General features: G+C 43.5%; 1 protein-coding gene across 2 annotated transcripts in view; it reads right to left on the bottom strand.

Annotated features, from left to right (window-relative positions):
* C8A (complement C8 alpha chain) overlaps positions 1 to 18175 on the bottom strand; it is a 68225-nt gene that overhangs the window by 10831 nt on the left and 39219 nt on the right. The window lies entirely within an intron of this gene.

An 18175-nucleotide genomic window follows, 5' to 3' on the forward strand; every position in this document is an offset into this window, starting at 1 on the left:
TCTACATCTGGGGACCCGCGGAGGAACCTGAATCTTGTAGATGAAGAGCATAATTCTCAAAGTAGTAAAGTCATCTTGTCCCAATCCCTCACTCTGTAAATGAACAGAGCTGGGTTTCCAGCCCTTCGTTGGGATGGCAAGGTAAGGCTAGAAGAGTCGGCTAGAGCAAGATACTGACCATTGCTACAGAGTCCAGCTTTATTGTGGCTCAAGTTTTCTGAAGGTTGTGAACTGGAGTTTGTATTTTTGAAATATCATTACCTTATTTTTCAATTTAAATTCAATTAGCCAACACATAGTACATTATTAGTTTCAGATGCAGTGTTCAACAGTTCCTCAGTTGCATATAACACCCAGTGCTCATCACATCTCGTGCCCTCCTTAATGCCCATCACCCAGTTATCGCATCCCCCACCCACCTCCCTTCCAGCAGCCCTCAGTTTGTTTCCCATAGTTAAGAGTCTCTCTTGGTTTTTCTCCCTCTCTGGTGACTTCCCATTCAGTTTTTCCTCCCTTCCCTTATGGTATTATGCACTGTTTCTTATATTCCACACGTAACTGAAACCATATAATTGTCTTTCTCCAGTTTACTTATTTTGCTCAGCATAATGCCCTCCAGTTCCATCCATGTCAATGTAAAGAGTAAGTATTCATTATTTATGATGGATGAGTAATATTCCAATGTGTATATATATATACCACATCTTCTTTACCCATTCACCTGTTGAAGGACATCTCAGCTTCTTCCATGGTTTGGCTATTGTGGACATTGCTGCTATGAACATTGGGGTGCATGTCCACCTTCTTTTCACTACATCTGTATCTTTGGGATAAATACCTAGTAGTGCAATTGCTGGGTCGTAGGGTAGCTCTATTTTTAACATCTTGAGGAAACTCCATACTGTTTTCCAGAGTGGCTGCACCAGCTTACATTCCCACCAACGGTGTAAGAGGATTTCCCCCTTCTCCACATCCTCGCCAACATTTGTTGTTTTCTGTCTTGTTCATTTTAGGCATTCTGACTGGTGTAAGGTATTTTTAACTGCAACTATACAATAATTATTACCAGTCCTTGTATTATTATGGCAACCACAAGGGAAAAATAATTTCAGTCGGTTATTCGATTGAGCTAAGGATTAGATCTAATATTTTCAAGGAAGTATTCAGCAACCAAGTTTACTTGCCTGCATCCCTGTCAAACTACAGACTCTGTGAGGTCAAAAATTTGTGCCTTATTCACTACTCTCTTGTCAGAACGGCAGGACAGTGTCTGCTGTGGAGGAGGCGCTCAGTAACTATTTTCAGAACACATGATTGATGAATGAGAAAAATGAGCAAATAAATATACTCCAGGAGTCCTGTGGTACAGGCTTCTGACAGAAAAAATCTCAAGTCAGGAATCCTGAATTCAAATTCCAGTCACTTGGATAAATGGCTGAAGAGGTTATGGTATGTGTGCGCATATATTGTGTGTAAGTGTCTGTGACTATTATATATATATATGATATATGATATCATATATATATATATGATTATTCACCCTTAAAAAAGAAAAAGATCCTGCCATTTGCAATAGCATGGATGAACCTGGAGGACATCATGCTAACATGAAGTAAGCCAGACCCAAAAAGAAAAAAAAAATGGCATGATCTCACTTATATGCAGCCTCTAAAAAAGCCAAGTAAATATATGGAAGCAAAGAGTAGAAAGTTGGTTGCCAGGGGTGTGGAAATGGGGGAGTGGGGAGATGCTGGTCAAACCGGACAAAGTTGCAGTTAGGATGAATAAGTAGAGACATCCAATGTGCAGCCTAATGATGGTTCATCCTATTGCATGGAATACTGAACATTTATAAAGAGCGTAGATTCCAGGGGCTCTCATCCCATACACACAGGAAAAAGGAACTATGTGAGAAGATATGTTAACTAGCTTCAATGTAGTCCTCATTTCCCTTTGTATACGTATACCAAACCATCGTGTTGTACACCCTGTGTACCCATGTTATGGTTTTAAAAAGTAAAACTAAACAAATCCCAATCACAGTCACCTTGTCTGAGATGAGAAAAGACCTGTGGTCACACTGGGCTGCAGTTTGCTGTTTAGGGAGAGAGGGGCTGGATTTGTCCATCTCCAGGCCCCTCTGAGCCTCAACTTCCCCATCCCGTGCGTGTGCACATGGGTTTCTGAATCACTCCCGAGCTGGGAGCACCTGGGAGGCAGGATGCTGTGGGGCTGTAAGCACGAGCACTCAGCACCAAGCCCAGGGCTTCTCCTGCCACTTCTATTCGAGTACTTTTAATTGTTAATGCATTACTAATTGAGGAAGATTTAGCATATTTAATTGTTTTGATTAAAAAATGCTTCACCAGTAATAAACAAAAGTGGGGGAAAAGCATTTACAGTCAGAAGCCAGAGTGATTACAAGGGGACTGGTGGTGGAGGGCTGCCAGCCTATGGTGGCAGGGCAGGCTGGTGACTGGGATGGGGGGTGCTGGAGGGTTCCTGCAGAGCCCTTATGCTCATGCGGGGTCTGCCATGGCCTGCCACAGGCTGCAGCGGGAGAATTCCAGTTCGATTTGAGCTACACCGCTCAACTGCAAAGATTTGCCTTCCAAGGACACCATAGTAGGGTACTGCCAGCAAGGGAAGGTCTCCGACTTCAGAATCCTACAATGTGAGAGCTGAAAGCATCTTGGACACCCAGCCCACACTTCTCATTCGTAGTTGAGATGCCCTCGGTTCCTACAGGTGAATTATCTTGCCTAAGGGCATACAGCTGAGCAATGGTGGAGCTGAGATTCAAACTCAAGTCTATCTTGCTCAGAAGCCTGTGGTATTTTCATTAATTCCAGTTATCACATCAGACTAAAGAATTCTGCTGTCAGAAAAATTTAGTAAACATTGACTGTGTACCATCCCCATCACACTGTGTGTTAGGCAGTGTAGATACTGTGAATTAAATAGGAATATGATGCAAATCTGAATTAAGTAAGGTCTTGTACTTGAGAAGCTAACAGGATTGGTACAATATACTAAACAAAAACTAAGGTATATCCCGAGAGTCGCATGTTTCAATATAGGAGGGTTAGGAGAGGAGTCTCATCAGAAGCTGTAGGGGAGGCCAGATCAGAGCTGTCTGCAGAGTGCCCACGGGAAACAAAGACCAGTAAGCTGGGGCGGGGGGGGAGTGGGAGGGTGCGGGCAGAGAAGGTCAAACCTAGTGACAAAATCCAAGACTTGAAACTGGTATTGGAAGACAAGACACAGAACCAGACATGTCTTGCTTCCTCCATCTAGCAAAGAGCAGAGGAAGGAGAGGGGAGAGAGAGAGCAGAGAATGGTCTGGAGCAACTCTGCGGTGTTTGCCCAGATGGGTGTGTGGTATGGGTGGTGGAGTGACTACACAGCTGACCTTTGAACAACACGGGGGTTCAGGGCGCTGACCCTCCACACAACTGAAAATCTAAGTATAACTTTTGACTCCCCCACAACTTAACTACTGATAGCCTACTGTTACCTTACAGTTAACATAAACAGTGGATCAACACATATTTTGTATATTATATGTATTATAAACTATATTCTGACACTAAGCTAGAGAAAAGAAACTGTTATTATGAAAATCATAAGAGAAAATGCACTTACAGTACTGTACTGTATTTGTTGAAAAAATCCACATATAAGCGGACCCACACAGTTCAAATCCATGTTGTTCATAAGTCACCTGTATTTATAGAACCAAACAATGATCCGCCGTGGCTCCACCCCATCCCATCAAGCCTGGACTCCTTAGATGTCAGCTTTGGACCATATCCTACTGGCATTTGTTTGGGGGTCTTGAACTCAGTGAACTCTGGAGTTGATGTTTTCCAAACCTGGCTACACAATGAGATCATCTGGAGTGCTTATTAAAAATACAGGCTCCTGTGTTCCACCTCTGTCAGTTCTAATGCTGAATTTCAGAGTCATCAGCAATCTGTATTTAAACAGATTACCCAGATGACTCCTCGTCAGTGCATCTGGGACCAGATATTGAGTAGCGTGGTTCTACAGAGAACTCTGGTGGCCTGTCCCAGAGCACTGGCCTCTGCCCTGTCTCAGTCAATGCCTTTGTCAATGCCTTGGATATGACCCTAGCTCATCATATCCACCCATAAGAAGTAACTAGGAAAAGCCAAGGATCATCCAGATAAAGAATCAGGATTCAAAAAGCCCTCAGAAGGGCTTTTGGAAGGATAGACAGACCAAGCATGGCAAAATCAGGCTCAGTTGGGAAAACTGTAACCTCCTCCCCTGGTGAGAAAATACCATGCACGGGCACAATAGGGAATGGGCACAGCTTAGAAAGCAAGAGAAAAGGCTGTGGAGTTTTGGATAAGTTCCAGCTCAGGAAGACAATGAAGCCAGGTGAAAAACCAGGAGAAAATTATAATCAATAAAGTAAAGGAGGGGATAATCTGTGTGTGTGTGTGTAGTTTAGAGAAACCCAGAATCTGATACAAAGTTCTGGAGTCCACATTTTTTAAAAAGAAATAAGAAAAGAGGACTTTCAACATTTTGTAGCCTTAAGAAAGAAGGAAATCCTGCCATATGCAACAACATAGGTGAATGTTGACGACATTATGATAAAGAAATACTCACAGAAGGACAGACATGCATGATTCCAGTTATATGAGGTATATAAGATAGTCCAACTATCAGAGTATAGAGTGGGGGTTGGCAGGAGCTGCAAGAGGAGAAATGAAGAGTTGCTAATCACTGGGCATAATGTCTCAATTATGTAAGTTCTAGAGATCTGTCCAACATTGTCTCTATAGTTAAGAAGACTGTATTGTACACTTAAAAATTTGTGAAAAGAGTAGATGTCATGTTAAGTGTTTTTTTTTAATTTTATTATGTTATGTTAGTCACCATACAGTACATCATTAGTTTTTGATGTGGTGACCCACGATCCGTTGTTTTCGTATAACCCCCAGGGCTCCATGCAGTACGTGCCCTCCTTAATACCCATCACCGGGCTAACCCACCCCCCCACCCCCTCCCCCCTAGAACCCTCCGTTTGCTTCTCAGAGTCCATTGTCTCTCATGGTTCGTCTCTCCCTCAGATTCCTCCCCCTTCATCTTTCCCTTCCTTCTCCTAATGTCCTCCACGCTATTCCTTATGTTCCACAAATAAATGAAACCATATGATAATTGACTTTCTCTGCTTGACTTATTTCACTTAGCATAATCTCCTCCAGTCCCATCCATGTTGATGTAAAAGTTGGGTATTCATCCTTTCTGATGGCTGAGTAATATTCCATTGTATATATGGACCACATCTTCTTTATCCATTCATCTGTTGAAGGGCATCTCGGCTCTTTCCACAGTTTGGCTATTGCAGACATTGCTGCTATGAACATTGGGGTGCATGTGGCCCTTCTTTTCACTACATCTGTGTCTTTGGGGTAAATACCCAGTAGTGCAATTGCTGGGTCATAGGATAGCCCTATTTTTAATTTCTTGAGGCACCTCCACACTGTTTTCCAAAGTGGCTGTACCAACTTGCATTCCCACCAACAGTGTAAGAGGGTTCCCCTTTCTCCACAACCTCTCCAACATTTGTTATTTCTTTCCCTGTCCTTTTTTGCCATTCTAACTGGTGTAAGGTGGTATCTCAATGTGGTTTTGATTTGAATTTCCCTGATGGCTAATGATGATGAACATTTTTTCATGTGTCTGTTAGCTATTTGTATGTCTTCTTCAGAGAAGTGTCTTTTCATATCTTCTGCCCACTTTTTGACTCGATTATCTGTTTTTTGGGTGTTGAGTTTGAGAAGTTCTTTATAGATCTTGGATACCAGCCCTTTATCTGTAGTGTCATTTGCAAATATCTTCTCCCATTCTGTGGGTTGCCTCTTTGTTTTGTTGACTGTTTCCTTTGCTGTGCAGAAGCTTTTATCTTGATGAAGTCCCAAAAGTTCATTTTTGCTTTTGTTTCACTAGCTTTTGGAGATGTATCTTGAAAGAAGTTGCTGTGGGTGATGTCAAAGATGCCTATGTTCTCTTTTAGGATTTTGATGGATTCCCGTCTCACATTGAGGTCTTTCATCCACTTTGAGTTTATCTTTGTGAATGGTGTTAGAGAATGGTCGAGTTTCATTCTTCTGCATGTGGCTGTCCAGTTTTCCCAGCACCATTTATTGAAGAGACTGTCTTTTTTTTTCCATTGCATGTTTTTTCCTGCTTTGTCAAAGATTATTTGACCATAGAGTTGAGGGTCCATATCTGGGTTCTCTATTCTGTTCCATTGGTCTATATGTCTGTTTTTGTGCCAGTACCATGCTGTCTTTGGTGATCACAGCTTTGTAATATAGCTTGAAATCGGGCAACGTGATGCCCCCAGCTTTGTTTTTCTTTTTCAACATTTCCTTGGTGATTCGGGGTCTTTTCTGATTCCATACAAATTTTAGGATTGTTTGTTCCAGCACTTTGAAAAATGCCATTGGAATTTTGATCGGGATGGCATTGAAGGTATAGATTGCTCTGGGTAGCATAGACATTTTAACAATGTTTATTCTTCCGGTCCATGAGCATGGAATATTTTTCCATCTTTTTGTGTCTTCTTCAATTTCTTTATGAGTGGTCTGTAGTTCCTAGAGTATAGACCCTTTACCTCTTTGGTTAGGTTTATTCCGAGGTATCTTATGGTTTTTGGTGCTATTGTAAATGGAATCGTTTCTCTAATTTCTCTTTCTACAGTTGCGTTGTTAGTGTATAAGAAAGCAACTGATTTCTGTGCATTGATTTTGTATCCTGCCACATTACTGAATTGCTGTATGAGTTCTGGTAATTTGGGGGTGGAGTCTTTTGGGTTTTCCACATAAAGTATCATGTCGTCTGCGAAAAGAGAGAGTTTGGCTTCTTTGCCAATTTGAATACCTTTTATTTATTTTTGTTGTCTGATTGCTGTTGCTAGGACTTCTAGTACTATGTTGAACAATAGTGGCGAGAGTGGGCATCCTTGACGTGTTCCTGATCTTAAGGGAAAGGCTCTCAGCTTTTCCCCATTGAGGATGATATTCGCTGTGGGTTTTTCATAGATGGATTTTATGAACTTGAGGACTGTTCCCTCTATCCCTACACTCTGAAGAGTTTTAATCAGGAAAGGATATTGTATTTTGTCAAACGCTTTTTCTGCATCAATTGAGAGGACCATATGGTTTTTCTCCTTCCTCTTACTAATGTGTTCTATCACATTGATTGATTTGCGAATGTTGAACCACCCTTGCATCCCGGGGATAAATCCCACTTGGTCGTGGTGGATGATCCTTTTAATGTATTGTTGGATCCTATTAGCTAGGATTTTCTTGAGGATTTTGGAATCCATATTCATCAGGGATATCAGTCTGAAATTCTCCTTTTTGATGGGGTCTTTGCCTGGTTTGGGGATTAAGGTAATGCTAGCCTCATAGAATGAGTTTGGAACTTTCCTTCTGTTTCTATTTTTTGAAACAGCTTCAGTAGAATAGGTATTATTTCTTCTTTGAATATTTGATGGAATTCCCCAGGGAATCCATCAGGCCCCGGACTCTTGTTTTTTGGGAGGTTTTTGATCACTGCTTCAATCTCGTTACTGATTATTGGCCTATTCAGGTTGTCAGTTTCTTCCTGTTTCAGTCTTGGCAGCTTATAGGTTTCCAGGAAGGCCTCCATTTCATCCAGATTGCTCAGTTTATTGGCATATAGTTGTTGATAATTTCTAATAATTGTTTCTATTTCCTTGGTGTTAGTCGTGATCTCTCCCCTTTCATTCATAATTTTATTAATTTGGGTCCTTTTTCTTTTTCTTTTGGATAAGTCTGGCCAGTGGTTTATCGATCTTATTAATTCTTTCAAAGAACCAACTTCTAGTTTCGTTGATCTGATCTACTGTGTTTCTGTTTCTAATTCTCTGATCTCTGCTTTAATTTTAATTATTTCTCTTCTAATGTGTGGCTTAGGTGTCGTTTATTGCTTTTTCTCTAGTTCTTTAAGGTGGAGAGTTAGTTGGTGAATTCGGGATTTTTCTATTTTTTTGAGTGAGGCTTGGATGGCTATGTATTTCCCCCTTAGGACCGCCTTTGCAGTATCCCATAGGTTTTGGACCGATGTGTTTTCGTTCTCATTGATTTCCATGAATTGTTTAAGTTCTTCTTTGATTTCCTGGTTGACCCAAACATTCTTGAGCAGAGTGGTCTTTAGCTTCCAAGTGTTTGAATTTCTGCCAATTTTTTTCTTGTGATTGAGTTCCAGTTTTAAAGCATTTGTCGTCTGAGAATATGCAAGGAGTAATCTCAGTCTTTTGGTATTGGTTGAGACCTGATTTGTGACCCAGTATGTGATCTATTCTGGAGAAAGTTCCATGTGCGCTCGAGAAGAATGAGTATTCTGTTGTTTTAGGGTGGAATGTTCTGTAAATATCTATGAGGTCCATCTGATCCAGTGTATCATTCAAAGCTCTTGTTTCCTTGTTGATTTTCTGCTTAGATGATCTGTCCATTGCTGAGAGTGGAGTATTGAGGTCTCCTACAATTAACGTATTGTTATCAATATGACTCTTTATTTTGGTTAACAGTTGGCTTATGTAGATGACTGCTCCCATGTTGGGGACATAGATATTTACAATTGTTAGATCTTCTTGTTGGATAGACCCTTTAAGAATGATATAATGTCCTTCTGTGTCTCTAATTACAGACTTTAGTTTAAAATCTAATTTGTCTGATATAAGAATTGCTACCCCAGCTTTCTTTTGAAGTCCGCTGGCATGGAAGATGGATCTCCATCCCTTCACTTTCAGTCTGGATGTATCTTTAGGTTCCAAATGAGTCTCTTGTAGGCAGCATATGGATGGGTCCTGTCTTTTTATCCAGTCTGCAACCCTGTGCCGTTTTATGGGAGCATTTAGGCCATTCACGTTGGGAGTGATTATTGAAAGATCTGAATTAATTGTCATCATGTTGCCTGTGAACACGTTGTTTTTATAGATTGTCCCTGTAAATTTCTGTTGTATATCACTCTTGGGGTCCTTCTCCTTTTATAGAACCCCCCCTTAATATTTCTTGCAGGGCCAGCTTAGTGGTCACATATTCTTTCAGTTTCTGCCGGTCGTGGAAGCTCTGCATCTCTCCATCCATTCTAAATGAAAGCCTTGCCAGATGAAGTATTCTTGGCTACATGTTCTTCTCATTTAGGACCCTGCATACGTCTTGCCAGGCCTTTCTGGCTTGCCAGGTCTCTGTGGATAGGTCTGTCGTTCTTCTGATGTTCCTCCCTCTATACGTAAGGAATCTCTTCCCCCTAACTGCCCTTAAGATGGTTTCCTTGGTTCTAAGATTTGCAAGTTTTACTATTACATGCTGGGGTGTTGGCCTGTTTTCCTTGATCTTGGGAGAGGTCCTCTCTGCCTCTAGGATGCGAATGTTTCTTTCATTCCCCAGATTAGGGAAGTTCTCAGCTATGATTTCCTCAAATACATCTTCTAGTCCTCTCTCTCTCTCCATTCCCTCTGCGATTCCAATTATTCTAACATTGGAACGCTTCATGATGTCACTTATTTCTCTGATTCTATTTTCATGGATTCTGAGTTGTTTTTCCCTTTCAATTTATTATATTGTCTTCCAGGTCGCTTATTCGTTCTTCTGCCTCAGCTACCCTAGCTGTTAGATTATCTAGATTGGATTGGATCTCATTGATAGCATTTTTAAGTTCTGCCAATTCAGCTTTCATTTCTGCCCTTAGAGACTCTATATTGCCATTAACTGATTTCTCCATTCTAGCCATTGTCTTCACAATTGCTGGCCTGAATTCCATCTCCGACATCTTGGTTATATCTGCATCCATTTGTAAATCTATGGCATAAGTCATAATCTCTGCGTCTTTTCTATTTTGGGGGCTCCTCCTCCTAGTCATTCTGTTGATGGGTGTTTGAGGGAATGTATAGAGTCCAAATTATTGACCAGAACCCAAGAAAGATGCAACTCTTTTCTTGGGACCTTAGGGTTGCTGGCCTCTTGTTTTTCCAGCCTGTCTTCTGGGGGAGGGGCCTGCCGCGCTGTTACTCAGGCAACCCTGTTTGGGTGGAGTTGCCCTGACCCCCTGTGGCGGGGGATGGGCTCCGCGGGAATCAGTTTTTGGGGCTTTTGTTCTCTGGTGGCTTTCCCTGGCGGCTTTTTGCATCTCTTCCGCGAGTCAGAGCAGAAGAGACCATTTCCAACCCTCTGCCTCAGAGCAGAGAGACCACAGTCTGTTCTTCAGTGAGCTCTCCAGGCCACACTCTCTCTGTTTCTGTCCATGCTGCTATAACCTGCAGCGTCCAGGGTTGTGCGCCCCTCCACAGCGCCCCCCCAGTCCTGTCTCCAGGTTGGGGCACGTCTCTGCCCTTTGTGCTTCTAAAACCGCCAGCCGTCCCCAGTTCACAGGCACGACCCTGCCGCTCCGGGTTTCTGCCCCGGAGGCTACCCTAAAGTCATTTCCCTGCGGCTGCCGGTCTGTGAGTCTGTGCCCTGTCCCCAGCGCGCGAGGCTGTCGCTCACCGGCGGTGTAGGATCCCCACGGCCAGGCACCCTCCCGCTGCCATTTATCCTCCGATATCTGCCCATGGAATCATGGCTCCCCACTTTGTACCTCGAAACAAACCGCCTGCAATATTCTGTTTGTAAGAGATCCAGATCTTACATCTCAGGCTGGTTTCGTGGGTGCTCAGAGTGGTCTGGTAGATACCCATCTCAATTCTGGGGACCAGTTGAAAGAGGGTCCCCTACTCCTCCGTCATCTTTCCTAGAGGGAGTTGGACCTTCTCAAGTGTTCTTTAAAAAAAAAAAAAAAAAAAGATTTATTTGAGAGAAAGAGTGCTCCTGCAAGCAGGGGAAGGGGAGAGAGGCAGAGGGAGAGACTCTCAAGCAGATGCCCCACCAAGCACAGAGCCTAAGGGGGCTCGATCCTAGGACCCTGAGATCACAATCTGAGTTGAAACCAAGACTTGGATCCTTAACCAACTGTGCCACTCAGGCACCCCTCATGAGTGAAAAAAAGCAAGTAAGGAATGATTGGAGAAGAGTAGCATGAGGGTGAAGAAATTCAAAACCATATCCTTTGGGAATTTTTGAGGGGATGGGGGATGTTCACCTGAACAAGAGAGGAAAGATCTCTCTCTAAGAGAGATCAGCTGAGCTAGATTCAGCTCTCCAGAGGATTTTCTTGAGGAAGAGGAGTTAGGGCTACTAGTGTGGTTGCAAGGGCAAGAACTAGGACTCAAAGGGCAGAAGCTACAGGAAGACAGATTAAAGCTCAACATAAGATAAATCATCATAATGGTCACAGGCCAAAGAGATCTGAGTTGTTTCATAAAGGCAGTGAGCTCCCCATACTGGGAGGGTATCAAGCAGAGGCTATTTGCCTGTACAGGGCACAGTGGAAGGGTTTGAAGAGTTGACCCGTGGTCTTTTAAGGTTTCTTCTAAAGCCACGATTCTGAAACTTTAAGAACACACCAGAACACCTGGAGAACACTTGAAACAAATGTTGTAAGTACTTAATGGTGTCTGAGTGTGAGCCAGGCATCTGGGAAATAAGGACTGAAGAGCATTTGCTCTCCGTGAGGTCACAGGCAAATGTGAAGAAACGGAAAGGAATGAATACTGCCCTGTGCGAGGAGAGGTGTGAAAGAGGCCAGCAGAGTCAGGGGAGTCTTCCTCGGAGGTCAGATGAAGGATATCAGAGACAAGTCTGAAAGGATGAGTGGGGATTAGCCAGACAAAGGGGGGACATCGGGAGCAGAGGGAGACCATGTGGAGGTCTTGCGTCCCTAGCAGCAAGATTCTGCTCAGAAAGGCCAACCTGACCTAAACTCAAGAGTAGAAAAGAGGAAGATGCCAATCAGTGGAGGGAGTACTGGGAGGCCCTGGGATCCTTCCCACTCTGGTCTGAACCCGAGAAGAGCTGTTGGGGTGCCTGCCTGGCTGGCCAGGAGCCCAGAGGACATGTCTTTGGCCACCATGTCGGCTGCTCCTTTCCCACCTGGTCTTGGCAGTGGTGCAGGTGTGAGAGCTCTTAGGAGAGGCTGCATCAGTGTGGCTTGGAGGCAGAACCAGGCAGCTTGACTTCCGAGGTGCCAGAACGCAGCCAGTCTGTCACTCCTCAGATGAAAAGCATCAGGTGGAAAACAGCAGGTGTAATACATTATTTATCTCTTGGCAACAAACAAATGCCATTCAGGTTGCTGTGGTCTATCTGCTGTGTTGCTTTACTACTTCGGTTGCCCCCAAAGACAGCTTCAGAAGGAAAGGGAAAGACTCATATAGTCTGTTTCATGCCATAACATTGGAAAGGATGATTGTTCAGCTGGGAAGTGTAGGCTACCTTTAGCCGCCCGCTCTGTGCTGCTGTTTATCCATTGAAACATGCTTCTCCCAGCCGCCTACGAATAACAGTATAAGTACCTCTGTGCCTTTCATACGCTGTTTCCTCTGCCACTCAGTTGTAGAAAGCCCTTCTTCTCTCCCAGGGGCCCAAGTCTGTGTTGCCACGGAATCCTTGTGTGTCCCCCATGGTATCCCTATGCTCCCCTCCAGCATAGTATTTAGCATACCCTAGCAATTGTCAGTTTCTTGATCTGTTCCTCCAATTATCCTGCAAACTTATAAAATTGTCTCTTGGGTTTACAGGTCTTGGCACAGAGCCTGGCATGTGACAAGCTCCCAGGAGTGCTCAGGGATGGGCTGATTGCAACCAATCTAGACAATGCTCTAAAATGTTTTGGTAGTCACAGAACTCCTTTTGGCTGATGATACAAATCACATCTTCATAATATCTCACACTTGATTAGGAGATAATATTTTATAAAGCACTTTCATCTGCATTATCTCATTGGGGGCTCACAACTATCTTAGGGAGTCAGGAGGATTTATCCATTGTGTAGGCTCAGTGGTTAGAAAAAGCAGTAATTGTGGTGGTTAAGAATGTGAACTCGGGATTCAGGGTTTTACATTCACTAGCAATGTTGGGTAAGTTACCTGAACCTCTTTGGGCCTTATTTTCCCCATTTGTAAAATGCGAGTGATAGTTTCCATACATGGATCCCTAAAAACAGTGTTTGACACAATTAAGTGTTCAACAAATCTTAGCTATTATTGTTAAGTTGCTTGCCCCAAATTCCATAACAGGCCCAAGAGTCAGGGTTCGATGTACGGTTTGCTACATCCAAAGACAGTGCATGCTTCATTGCATCACATCAGTGTTAACTGCAGAGAAATGCTCCTTGTGTGGCACAAGGAACAGTGGCCTTCCCAAGCCCCGGGTTCCATGACCGCCTCATTCTACAAAGCAGCTCAGAGAAAGGAATCCATGCTCCCAATGGGCAATGTTGGGACTGCAGTCTCAGGTCTCCCTCCTGACTGATAACGGGTATCTTCAGGGACTCTGGCCCTGCTAGATGCTTTTGGTCATACATATATAGACCAGAGGCAGTATAGGTGAGGGGGCTGATGTGGCCATGACAAGAGTCAGTATAGCAGAGATTCTTAGTCTTTCTCAAATGGAGACTGCCTGAGCTAAAATGTGCCTCTACACACTTCCTATCTGGGCACATTATCTAACCTCTGTATGCTACAGTAGTCTCATCTATAAGGTGGTGGCTTTCATGGTGTCTACTCATGGGGTTGTCTGTGGTGGTTAAGTGAGTTAAGCTGTAGTGTGTACAATGCATGGGACGGTGCCTGGTTCAGAACCAGCAATAATGGTCAAGTATGACTGTTATTACTACTGCCACGAATGATACATACATAGACTGGGCTAGTGGTCCCTGATGCTGAGCCTGGAAAATCAGGGAATGATGGAGGCCGAGGAGTTTGTCAAAACAGATTTTTAAAAAAGATTTTATTTGTTTATTTGACACACAGAGAGAAAGCGCACAAGCAGGGGGAGGGGGAGGGGGAGAAGCAGGCTCCCCACTGAGGCGAGAGCCCGATGCGGGCCCTAATCCCAGGACCCCAAGATCATGACCTGAGCTGAAGACAGATGCTTAACTGACTGAGTCACGCAGGCATCCCATAAAATAGATTTTCTTAATCCACATTTCTGCAGTGAGCCACGAATAAGTGAAGATCACGAAAACATCCACATTTGATAAGTACCTACTATGTGCTAAGTATAGCTTTCCCATGTGCTATCTCATTTCACATTCACACATCTCTCCACAACAGATACAATTATTCCCATTTTTGAGGCGAGTAAACAGAGGCTTAAATAGTTTAAGTGACTTGCCCAAAATTATACAATAATCGAATCGGGATTGTACCAAGGTCTGCGTCCAAAGCCCATCTCCTCCATGCCACATTATATCACCTATGGGAGAAAGGCTAAGGGTGGCTCTGGGGGTAATTTTGACATCATCACACTTTTTCTTCTTTAAGGCTGGGGCTGTTTCAGAGACAGAGGGGGAAATTCAAAATCAGGGCAAGATCAGGAGAATGGTGCAGAGAGTATCTCAGTTCCATGTGTATGCAAATGACTTAGGGGGGATGGGGACAAAGCCAAGACACCAGGAGTCTGTCAGTCAGTCAATACCATCCATCACTGTGAAGCCTGGTTGTCATGGTAACAGGGGATAAAGCCTGGAGCCTGTTAGAATCTAGTGCCTGTCTGTTCAGGGTGACTGGTTGGTTAGCAGGCACAGCAAAAGACCCTTTGGGCCAGGCCAGACTGCTTAGCCATAAATATAAGACCCTTCACAATCAGATTCCTGCCCACCTTACCCTTTGCACTGTCCAATCCAGCCCAGACTCTTTAGGAATCTACCCTGACTCTGCAGAGTGTAGGAAAGCTCCAGAGAAGGCCCAGCTTAGATGGGCTTGGATTCTGAGACTCTCTTGCTAGGAAGACACTGAGTCTCTGCTGTGGACCAGCCTCAGCCTATGCGCAAGACTGGGAACACATCATTAACAAGATGCATGATGGAAACAGGCAGCTGCAAAGTGTGATATATCTAGCTAAATCCCAGGTGCACTGAAGTACCTAAGAAGGCTCCCAACCCAAAACTATAGAGACAGAAAGCTGCCTGGAAGGGTCATATCTAAGCAGAGACCAAGGATGTGATAAGCACTGGTCAGGTGAAGAAGAAAGGGTATGGGGAGGGGAGCAGAAATCCAGATAGAAGAAACAGCACGGTCCTTCTTATAAAGCCTCAGGGAGAAAGGGGGTATGATTACGTTGAGGGACCATAAAAGCATAGTACAGCACAGCCCAATGCTGAGTAATGGGGCTAGAGGGATGAGCAGGGCCAGAGCATGCTCCCTTGAATGCTGGCCATCATCCATGGGCAGGAACCCTCCTGTTCTCAATGGTCACCTTCGCTTGGCTCCAGCAACTTGCCATGCTGCAAATTGTCACCCTCTCTATGGCTCCCTGGAGGCCAACACTGACTCCATTTCCAGGTTACTGATGTTATCACTCTTCCTACCGTAACTCAACCACAAGATTGCTCTCATTAATGCACTGGCCTCGGGGGCAAGGCCTCCACAACAGAGCGTGGCCTTTGGGTGAACCTGGACACTTGTCTCCTACCACTCACCCTCACCCATTTGCTGCTTCAGCCATACTCATGAGACTCCTTCCACCCAGAAAACCCTAGCCCCCTTCTCTGTTAGGCAAGCTCCTACTCCTAATTTTTGGAAGTTCAGGTTTGAATATCTTTGGAGTCTAGAAAAGGGGAGGGGCGGAAAGTGTGTGTTGCTCCCTCCCTTGTGCTTCTACTGTATTTATTTCTATTTGAGCACTTTCACATTGTATTATTCTTAGTCCCCAACTAACTGCACATTTCTCCAGGGCATGGAGCGCTATGTTTCATCTCTTTGTCCCTGGAGATCATGGGTTCTCATTGACTGGATGAGTGGTTGAAAGGATGAATGGAGGGATGGTGGATGGATGGATGGATGGATGGAGATTAGATTAGGAGAAGGGTTCTCCTCAGAGATTGTTTCCTACTTCCTATTTTGGGTAACAAGGAAAAATGTTGTTTTCTACTCAGCACCTTCGTGAAAGGGAATTATAAGCAAGCAACAGCAATAATATATAAATGTGATGGGAAAAATGAGAATTTGAGGGACTTAAATTACACATTCATCCTAACCCAGTGACTCCCCGTACACAGTTTAATCATCTGGGCTGCCTTTGTCTCATTCTCTTAAAGGAATAAAAAATGCACAGCTCACATTCCCTCATTCCCCCATTCCGCTGCCTCTGACAGACATCACTAATTGATCACAGCACTGTTGGGCAGAGCACCTGTCCTGTGTCATAATCCTGCTAGCATTTGCTATTGAAGTCAGCTGCCATTACCGGCTTAGATCCTTTTTCTGGCCATCAAGGCTCTAAGGCTCACCTCTTTGAGTGCCGTGAGTGCCAGCACACCGTGCTTGTTCCAGGCCCTGTGATTGTACCTAAGCTTCAGAACAGACAACCACAAGCTGGGCAGTGTAACCCTTCACAATTCTGCCAGTTACAGTTCCTGATCAGCAGGTCAAACTGATCCCAATTGCATTTAGGAAAGAGTATTGAGTATAATCCTCCCTTACTCATTTTTAAAACCTAATTTAACCACTTTCAAAGCTATTGCAGGCTGTTTAATGTTTTTTTTTTTAAAGAGAAGTGAAGAAATAAAAAGGTAAATGAAATAAAATATCAGATGGACCCCAAGAAGCGTGGAGCTGGGAATTAGAAGTCCTCATGTCAAACCTCACCCTGCTCCTAGCCAGTGGTTTCACCTTGAACATGGCATTCTACCTTTCAGTGCCTGGTTTTCCTGGTTTATTAAAATGGGGACAATCATAAGATGGCTCAAAGCATTACTGAGAGGCTTGAGTGAGATGATATTCCTGGAAGCACTCAGAGCCGCCTGCCACAGAGCTCAATTAGAAGTCCCATCTTTCATTGCAATTTGGATAAACTTTTCATTAGGTGAGACTTTCCAAGCCTGTCTTTGGCAGTGATTATTTACATCTCCCTCTAGCTTTCTACCTTGTCTGCCTTCCCGTGATGGTTAATTTTATGGGCTGATTTGACTGTGCCATGGTTGTGTCCAGATATTGAGTTGAACATTATTCTGGGTGTTTCTGGGAAGGTATTTTTGGATGAGATCAACATTTAAATCAGTATACTGAGTAAAGCAGATTGTTCTCCCTAATGTGGGTGGGCCTAACCCAATCAGTAGACATCCCAAATAGAACAAAAAGCCTGACCCTCTTCTGAGTAAGAAAGGACTCTTGCTGTCTGACTGCCTTCAAGCTGGGACTTCAGCTTTTTTCTTGCCTTTGACTCATACTGAAACATCAGCTCCTGCTGGGTCTCAAGCCTGCCAACCTTTGCACTGGAACTAAACCATCAGCTCTCCTGGGTCTCCAGCTTGCCAGTCACAGGTCTGGGGACTTGTCAGACTCCATAATTGTGTGAGCCAATTCCTTAAAATAAATAAATATATTCTATTGGTTCTCTGAAACCAGTTAGTTAGAACTCCAACTAATACACCTCCTAATGCCTTCTTATGGCTACTGATGATTTTTCCTTTATTTAAAGTAATGAGATATGCATCTATAGTCAGTGGAACATGTGGTATTTTTTAATGCTTTTTTTTTACTACCCTGAAAACTAAACAATACACTTTATTCCATGATACAGCCCACACACATCCAGATAAAATAAGTTTCAATACTTCATCATACTTGGATGCACTCTGATATTTTCCACCTATTTTATTCTATTTTGTTTTGTTAAATGCTGATCATGACCCACTAACTTTCTTTTACAATCTACTAGTGGGCTATGACCTGCAGTTTGAAAAATCCTAGAAAAACCATCCCTGAGACATTATAGCATGTCGGTTAATATCAGTTTCCAGGGTTTGACCCCTGGCTCTACTAGTTAATAGCACCATGACCTTGGGCGAGTTATTTAACACCACTGAGCTTCAGTTCTTAATTTGTAAATTGGGGATTATAGTATCTTCTTCCCAGGTCTTTCTTGAGGATTAAATGAGATAGTATGTTTAAAGTGTTTAACTCTGCCACATAGCAAAATGCTCAGTAAATGTTGACTGTCTTGCCACCTCTGCTAGAGCCTAAGCCTCTGATATATGGTATCAGAATGAATGATAGAATGTGTGAGAA

This window comes from Eumetopias jubatus, unplaced genomic scaffold (genome assembly GCF_037043125.1).
Source record: "Eumetopias jubatus isolate StellerSeaLion01/CBP00866 unplaced genomic scaffold, mEumJub1_p1.0 scaffold_4, whole genome shotgun sequence".
In the NCBI taxonomy this organism is placed as follows: domain Eukaryota; kingdom Metazoa; phylum Chordata; class Mammalia; order Carnivora; family Otariidae; genus Eumetopias; species Eumetopias jubatus.